This window comes from Equus asinus, chromosome 20, assembly GCF_041296235.1.
Source record: "Equus asinus isolate D_3611 breed Donkey chromosome 20, EquAss-T2T_v2, whole genome shotgun sequence".
Lineage (NCBI taxonomy): Eukaryota > Metazoa > Chordata > Mammalia > Perissodactyla > Equidae > Equus > Equus asinus.
Window position 1 is genome coordinate 42,721,483 of NC_091809.1, and position 9,037 is coordinate 42,730,519.

Genomic DNA, 9,037 nt, shown 5'->3' on the forward strand with positions numbered 1-9,037 from the left:
TATTTTTCATTTTGTTTTTGGGAAAAGGGTAGTATTTCTTGGATATATCTTCAAAACACATGGTACAAGGTGATAGAATGTTAAAACTGGAAAGGACCACAAAATAATAGACGGCACTGAGGTCCTGATCGTTTCCTACTGAAGAATACTTTACATGCATACAGAACCATAATCCAAATTGACAAAGTACCCTTGCTCTTCTTACAGGATTTAATAAATTCCACATACACTGTGACTGCAATGGCTATGCAATTTGTACTAATTTATAATCTTCTTTGGGGATTTCATTCAATGATAAGCTTTCATTTTATGTATGTAGTTCAGTTTGCACGTGAAGACTTTGATTAGAGCATATGTCTACAAACTTGGCTACACGTCTAGAAGAACCCTATCAAATAGTGATGCCGGGTCATCAGTGCTACTCCTGGGTCTTGTCGTGTTATGTATATCTAATATATATACTACATACTTCAGGCATGTGGCAAAGTTTGCTACATTAGAATTTTCCGATTCATCTCTTTAAGTTGATAAAATTGTATAACACATTTTAAAGGGTCTGGGATTGATTGAAAACTTAAAACAAAAAAGGAGGCAGGCAAATGAACAATTCTGTGTAGAAGTGAAGTTACTCACAAAAAATAAGAATGATTTTCTGCACGTAAAGGATGATGGAGAAACTGCATTATCTTATCAGAAGGCAATCCATCTTTACATTGGCTGAGCCATATACATGCAGTTGAATGAATTCAAATGAAAGCATTAACAGATACCATATTTGTTGATGTATAATTGATTATGACATTGAAAATATTGTCAATGAATGTAACATATTCCAGGCTATTTAGCTTGTTTTACCAAAGGTTCTTTTCCATGGGAATGGATGGAGAAACCTTTGTCAATAAGCCATTTTATTTTGTGGAACTTTTTGAATATACTCAGAGTAGCCACTCAAGATATATTTTTGGAGAAACTCTGATGGACTGTCTCAAAACGTTTTAAGATGCTCTTAATTCCATTGCAAAATCCTGCTGAAAATTCACAGCATTGAGCTTGTATCTTAGTTTTCCATTGTTACACTTTTTCAAACTGGAAAACTTTAGTTTAGGGAAGGAATACTTTTTAGAGCAAAGCATCATGATGTCCCAGGGAGAAGTTATTGTTAAAATTAACATCTTTTAGGTTACTTTAGGCAATTAGTTGCTTATTTCATTCCAAAGGAGTCCTCCTAGAAAATTCCAACATCTACATATGAATAAATATATCAGTGCTAATTAGTCCTAAATTAACATGAAATTCTTACTTACATCTTACTGAAATACTCTTTGTGTTTTATAGTTTAAACCTATTTGCCTCTGAGATGGATGGATAAGGGTAGCAGCCATCAGTTTTTTTCTGTTAATCAACTCCACCTTCAAAATGTATAGCTAATTCTTTTATTTCTCTCTGTATCCACTGCTACCACGCTAGTTCATATCATCACTCTTTCTCAGTTGGGCTACGATGTGAGTACCAGGTGAGTACTGGACTACTAGGTGGCCCCCGAGCTCATTACCTTGAATCTTCTTTTACCACTTCAAGATCCATTCTTCACATTGTAGCCAGAGTTGCATTTTTAAAATGCATGGTAAATCATGTCACTCTTCTGCTTAAAACTTTCCAATCATACCTAGAATAAAATCCAAATTCCTTTCTTTGGCCTAGACTCCACAACATTCATGTGTTTGATTATGTGCTGGCATCTCGGATCTGCAGTGACCTGCTTAAGATTGGGACGATGCTAGAATCTCCGTTAATCAGCTAGCTGGAAGAGGGTAGACCAGAGGTCGGAGAATAGACACAGCTGTAGTCAAATCACAATATCAAAGGGGCATGGCAGGCTGGTCTCAATAATCTTAGGAGGTCAGCCTGGGAGGTGGCTATTACAATAGGCTGTCGAAGCAGTGACAATAGTCTCCAGGCTGGCGGTTCCAGGCATGTTAAGTTCAGAGTACTGCCTGGCAGCTCCACTGTGACAGCTAGCAAATCACCTGGGTTCAGAGTAGGACCCCAGGCCAGGAGGGAACTCATTTACCTTCTGGAGTCCAGTGGTTGGGGAACAGGGAGGAGGAAGGAAGGCTTCAGCTTGGTGGACTGAAGGATACCCAGGGCAAAATGACCCCTTGTGAGCCTCATCTGCTGTGGGGTTCCACAGGGCTCACATTCATTCAGGGCTAGGCAGGGGAAAGCCCTGTGCCTGATGGTTTTCAACGTCTATATTTGGGTAGGGCTGGACATGTGGGGCCCACTGGGATCCAGGGATTGTTTTGAACATCAGCTTAGGATCCTCTTTTCTTCTAAGTGGGGACGCATTTGCCTCTTTTGTCTCTTTCACTGTGGACTGTGCTGCCATAGTGTTCAATCAATACTTGATATTCGGGGAAAAAGGTCCTTGCCTGAAAAGTTTTTTAAATTAAAAGCTTTATTAAACTGCAACTGCCCCTCCATCCATTTCACTGCACTGGTCTTCACAAAGGAATTGTTTTATTTTTGTTTTGGTTTATTTTTTGGCTAAGGCTGCAGTGGTTCCCCAGTGTTTAATGTCTGGTGAAGGTGTTTGATAAGACGTTGATGGTGACAGAAGAGTCTATGTTTTCTTTTGAGCTCAATATGGTCTTTCCCACAGTTTCTTTAAGCATCTTCCAGTTGGCCTACAGAATCACCGCTTCACAATTCTGTTACTTCCTTTTTATTTCCTTTGGAAAACGTTAATCCTTTTAAAATCCTCAAGTTGTCCTTAGGGTTTGCCTCCAGTGCTCTTACTACATCATATCCACCCAAGATTCTCTATCTATTAATTTTTTCTTGCTGGGACACGGTAATGCTTCCTCTGCATTTTGAGTCTCTGTTTTCTGATTAAGAAGAAATTAAACTTCACAAAACTCTGAGATCCTAAAGACTATTCATTTTCCACATCTAATTTCCTGGCAGAGAGAAAGACATGAGTATTTCCTGGGAAGGAGTACCAGATATTCGTCAAGAGACAGATCTTCCTGTGATGGAGGCGGGCATCAGGGATGAGCATAGGAGGTGAAAGATGGTGCAGCTCATTATTGTCTTGAGTCTTTCTCATCTGAAAAATGGAGGTAAAGCAAAGAAGGGAAAGGGCACTGGATTGTTTCAATAGGAACATTCCAGTTGTCAACAATAAAGGCAATTTTTAAACATCAGTGTGACATTAGAGCAGGTTACCAATTGTGAATGTGGGGTTCTTGGAAATTATTGAGAAAAAGAGAGGGAGTCACCTGCCTAATCAGTTTTGGCAGTGTGCTGCCTGCAAGTAGGTGAATGGGATGCACTGAACATAGAACGAAAAACAGCTAACAGGAGAAGGGAAGCTGTGGGGCATCCTTTCATGGATGGGTGTCGGGTAGTGGCTGTGCTGAGCATCTCTGGTCCAGGACAAGCAGATGCTCTCATCCTCCATTTCTCTTGCCCCATATCCAGCATATGAAGACTTGGAAGTGTAGTTTTATTTAGTTTTAATTAATTTCAAGAGCCCCATGTGGCCGGGTCTACCATGTTGGAGAGTACAGGATCCTAGGGGAGCATAGTATTCAAAACAGGGACGTAATCACCAAATGCTCGTTGACTGACAGTAAGTGAAAGGACAAATGAAAAAAAATAAAAATAATGAACAATGAAAAAATAAGTGAATACCTATCTACTTGCCTCACAGGGTTGCACTGAGGATTAAGGGGTTTATTATACTCCACAGAACTTTAACGAACTTCACAAGCTGCCATGCTGTAGTAAGGGAGCATTTGGAAATAGGACACTGCTTGAAAATTTGCACTTAAGTGAATTTTATTTAGATCATTTGCGGAGGGAGATCTATAAAAAATGTAGCATATAATTTACTATCCTCTTAAAACTTAACGTCTCTTGGATTTTGGTTATTTTATCAGTTGAGCAAGAGGGTGTAAGCAGGTTGAACTTCAAGCATTATTAAGAACATCACTGGGTGTAGCCTTGTGCCTAAGGTCAGTTCTTCTTGCCACATTCCCAGTTTGCCCTTGTTGGTCATCATCCTTAACTTAAAAGCCTCTCGCCCTCCCTTCCCTTCTAGTTTGTTGTTTACAAACTGATATACTCTAAACAACCAAGTAAATAAGTTGTTAAGAGTACGTGCCAGTGACTGTGGGGAAGGCTCCGACCGACTGACTGTGTGTGACCAGTACTTATGGGAAGACGTGTCTGTGTATCCAGCGGACACAGAGGTCAGGAAGACATTCTTGTGACAGCTAACGCAGAATCCAGATATTGTTCACCCTCATTTATTGCTAGGCTAAGGCTTTATCCAGAAGGCAAAGTATTGCCTTTTATGTGGTTGATTTTATTGTTCTGGTTGTTTATTTCTAGGTGCAGTCTGAGTTAAGTTCTTCCTAGCTATGGGAATCTTGTGCTTTACACAGGTTCCTTCTTGCAAAAGGATGAAGTGGGGACTACATTAGAGATTAAGCAACTTTAGCTCCGTTCCTGGCTTAGACAGAAACTTCTATTTGACTTTGAACACACTTTACTGTGCAGTTAAGAAATTCAATAATTTTGTCAATTTTGTTTTATTAGCAAGAATTGCACCCCATAGGTTTTTCAGGAAGGTTCTGACTGATGCATGAGAAAATATAGATGTAGTCAGAATCGGCCACTAGCCTTCAGGCTTTGTGGTGGCTGGGACACTATGTGCCTAGCAACTAGGACAGAGATAGGCACAGATTAGAGCTCTATAAATAATTGTTGAGTGACTAGTGAATGAATGATGGTGAATGAATCAAAGTGTATGTGAAAGAATCAACAGTGCACATAACTGGCCCCTAGGTTTTCGTGGGATTAGGTACATCCCATTTCTTAGCTAGTCTGGGGAATTTGTGCTGACCCTACTTGATTGCCTGCTAAGGCTTTCCCTGGCACACTCAGACACAGCTGTCTGTTCAAATATGATCCAACAACAGTCTGGTTTGTCAAACACCAGAAGCTGGTAGACTTGGTCTTTTTCACATCTTTAAGCAACATGAAATGAATATTACGAAGAGTTGCTTTGAACCACCTGCTGGAAGTCACCATTCCCCTAGGGCCAGCTGAGTCAGAGACAACCACTAAATCCAATTTGGCTGCTCTGATTTAATTCGCAATTTTACTGGATAGCTGGAGGGGGCTTGCTTTCATCTCTGGCAGATCTGGCTAAGTCATACATAGCAAAGGGTCTGGAAGGGAGCTACTCTGGGGTCCTTGGGCCTCACCGGGCAGGCTGCTGGACTCTCATTTCCTTGGGGTCTAATAGAAGAGGACCAATGAGTGGGCATGCTAGAGCTTTTGTTCTGTTGGCTGGCCCCTGGGACTAGGACAACCAGTAGGGGGCAGTCACTGCACTCTTCTTGCCCAGATTCCCTGGTTGATGAGATTGATGAGAGAGCCTTGGTCTTGGGTGTGGTCACATTCACATTGCTCTCTGACCCTGAGTCAGAGAAAGCCAGTGGCAAGTGTTTTTATTTATTTATTTATTTACTTTTTTATTTATTTGTGAGGAATATTTGCATTGAGTTAACATCCATTGCCAAGCTTCCTCTTTTTTTTTTTTTTTGCTTGAGAAATATTAGGCCTAAGCTAACATCTGTGCCAGTCTTCCTCTACTTTTTGTATGTGGGATGCTGCCACAGCATGGCTGATGAGTGGAGTAAGCCCGTGCCCAGGATCGGAACTCACAGACCTGGGTTGGGGAAGTGGAGTGTGGGGAACTTTAACCATTTGGCCATGGGGCCGGCCCCCGCAAGGGGTTTTATTTCTTTTCTTTGGGGGACATAGTTTTGGGAAAGCAACTGAAAAATAAAATCAATTGAAATTATTTTCACATCGGGAACACAGTAAGAGACCTAGAAAGAATGCATTTTGTTTGGTCTTAATGCAGCCATTCCAATGCTGGGGGAAGAACCCTTTCTCTATCTCTTTTCTCCCATTTTTACCCCAATCATGTACCTTCTAAATTTTGAAGGACCAAAGTAACTGCAGAGTCAGGGACTTCATAAAAAAGAGCAGGTCAACAATAGTGGTGATCAGTAAATGAAATCAACAAATCTCAGGGCAGCCAGAATGCAGGCCATAAAGCAGAGGAGAGACTGATCAACGCCATTGGAGGGGACCCTCTGCCCTTCAGGGAGAACATGTGAGCCATCCAGAGGCCTAGATGTCATCCTGGAGGCACTGGGGTCCAGAAAATTTGCTAGAGGGACTCAGTGTGTACCCCTCTCCCCTCTTTGATTTTAACACTCTGGACCTTGGAAGTCTAACCGTTATACATAATTATTAATTCAAGTGACTGCATTGTCACCTGTGTAGAATTAAGCATCTCATCTTGGATTTTTCCTGATGCATTTGGGAGAGACACAGAGTGAGGTGAGGGGAAAAAAAAAGACATGCCATCACTTACTGCCCTTGAGGAGTTTCAGTCATGTCACAGAAGCTGTAAGTACAATGTTGACAGAAGTGCCAGACATATGAATTCTAAGAAAGAAGATTAGATGAAAAACTTCACTGAAAGCTTAGAATGAGACCCTGATCCATATCAACTGTTATTAGACAAGGGCTCCTTCATAAAGCTATGCCACAGCATCCCTGAGGAGCATATCTTTCAGGAACGTAGACCCAAATATTCAGTGGAGTGTACTTTTGTGTGTTTTTCTAATGGCTGAATATAAAAATCCACAAATGCCCCATAAAGAACCCTTCCAATAGGATGCAGACAAAGCAGGTAGAGGTCTTATTATAAATGTTCTGAGAAGATAGGAGCATTAGATGCCAAGAGTTGATTGAAGGAGTAAGCAAGACCCACACTATTAAGAAGTCACACTTGACTAGCTGCAAGCTGATGAATTAATTGAATAAAGCAAAACTGAAGAAATCAAAGCATTTAAATGCACACACACGAGACCACGCTACACTTGACTCAAAGGTCCGTTAGCTCCTCCTTATTGGAAAACCTTAAGTGATGAATCCATGTCAATCTGATGGCAAAACAGATATAGGAGAAACTGATTTTAGGTGTCTGACATCAGAGAGCGATTGAGCATCAAATGATGACCTAGGTCTTGGCTCTGCTGACGGGCTTTTGGAATATCAAAAATATGGGTCCTTAAACTAGGTATGGACATGAAGCCTTTGGAACAAGAGTTCCTTACATATTAGAACCATTGTTTGCTTCATGTTGACTGAAGTGTTCCAGTAAAGCTAAAAATAATGCTTTTGAGACAAAAAAGCAAAGCAGAGTTTCTTTAACTGAAATGTGCCCAAGAACCACCTGAGAGTTTGTTAAAATGGCAGATTCCTGTGCCCTACCGAGAGAGACTGGGATTCTGTAAGCCTCAAGTGGGGCATGGGAAGCTCACCTTTAAACAAGTCCTCAGGTGACTCTGGACCATATTCTGAGAAACACTGATTTGTGGCCACCATTGAACTAATGGAAAATACTACATTAGCCATCGGAAGCTCACATGGGCCAAATGCTGTGCCAGGGATATAGAGACAAGTAGTATAGAGTTCCTATCCTCAAGAAGCTCAGAGCTGGGGCCGGCCCCCTGGCCAAGTAGTTAGGTTCACATACTCTGCTTCTGCGGTCCAGAGTTCACCAGTTTGGATCCCAGGCGTGGACCCACATACAGCTCATCAAGCCATGCTGTGGTGGCATCCCACATAGAAGAATTAGAATGGCTTAACACTAGAATATACAACTATGTACTGGGGCTTTGGAGAGAAAAAAAAAAAAGAAAATAGGAAGATTGGCAACAGATGTTAGCTCAGGGCCAATCTTCCTCACCAAAGAAGAAGAAGAAGAAGCAGCAGCAGCAGCTCAGAGCTGAGTGGGGCTTAAAATTCTTTGAAGGCAGTTTTGTTGTTATTATCTCTATCCTATTTCAAATAATATTAACATCAAAACAAACTAGTTTGAGGGCAGACAGGTCATTCACTAATCATGTTTATTATATGAACATAGGCTAGGAAGAGTAAAAGCAATGTTATTTGGCATAAAGCAATTAAATGTAAACATTATATGATATAATCTGTAATCTACATCTACCATCTAGTATAGTAATGTTTCCAAAATAAATTTGATAGCTCAGAGGTTAATCTATTTGATTGTTTATACCAGAATCCCATTTCCCAATGCCTGGGGTCTATCACATCTCCTTGAATCCTTTACATGGAAAACTGAAATTGTTGCCTGAAATGGGAAATTGATACCACTGGCCCACAACCTACTGGAGGAAATTAGTGCCTATATCTGACAAAATAGAAGTTTTAACTAACCTAGATGAAATCTGATAACCCAGATAGTTATGAAGGATACTAAGCTACTGTGTGGGTAGGTTTAAAGCCTTATCTTGGTCTCATAGAAGTATTATTCTCCATTTGGGGGCTATGGAATCCATGGTGCAGATAGTTTAAGTGATCTTTTCAGATTGCACTGAAAATTAGCTGCAAAGCGAGGACATGAATTTCTACTCTTCATTAAGAGTTTGTGATTTAATGTCCTTTATGTTTTCTCTTGATCATGTTTCCTGGGGGAGGTGGGAATGACTAAGATAGATGTCTATGAAAGAATGAATATTGATGATACATTATGTAAGGCTCAATGAAAGTTGTGAATTCACCAGATGCTTCGAAAGTCAGCAGCTTCTCTTTTATGCATCTCCTTGGCCTAAGCTTGGATGTTTTCCAAGAAGCAGTTACAGAAGCAAGTGGAAGGACCTGGTGTGTGTGCGTTTGTGTGTATGTATGTAAACTCTAACTTCTTAAAATGAGCAATGCGTGAGCAACTCTCAAATCTTCCTTTAACTGAATGATGAACTTAGATTTGATAGGAAATCAAATTAAAGCCTGAAAAAAACCTGGATCCTGACTTCTAAGCTGGCCCCTAGGCAATCATTTTTATGAGAACCAGGTCCTTACTAAGTTTGCTTAGCAACACGTTTTCTTGATGATGGTTCTCCAAGCAGAGGGAAGTGAATGG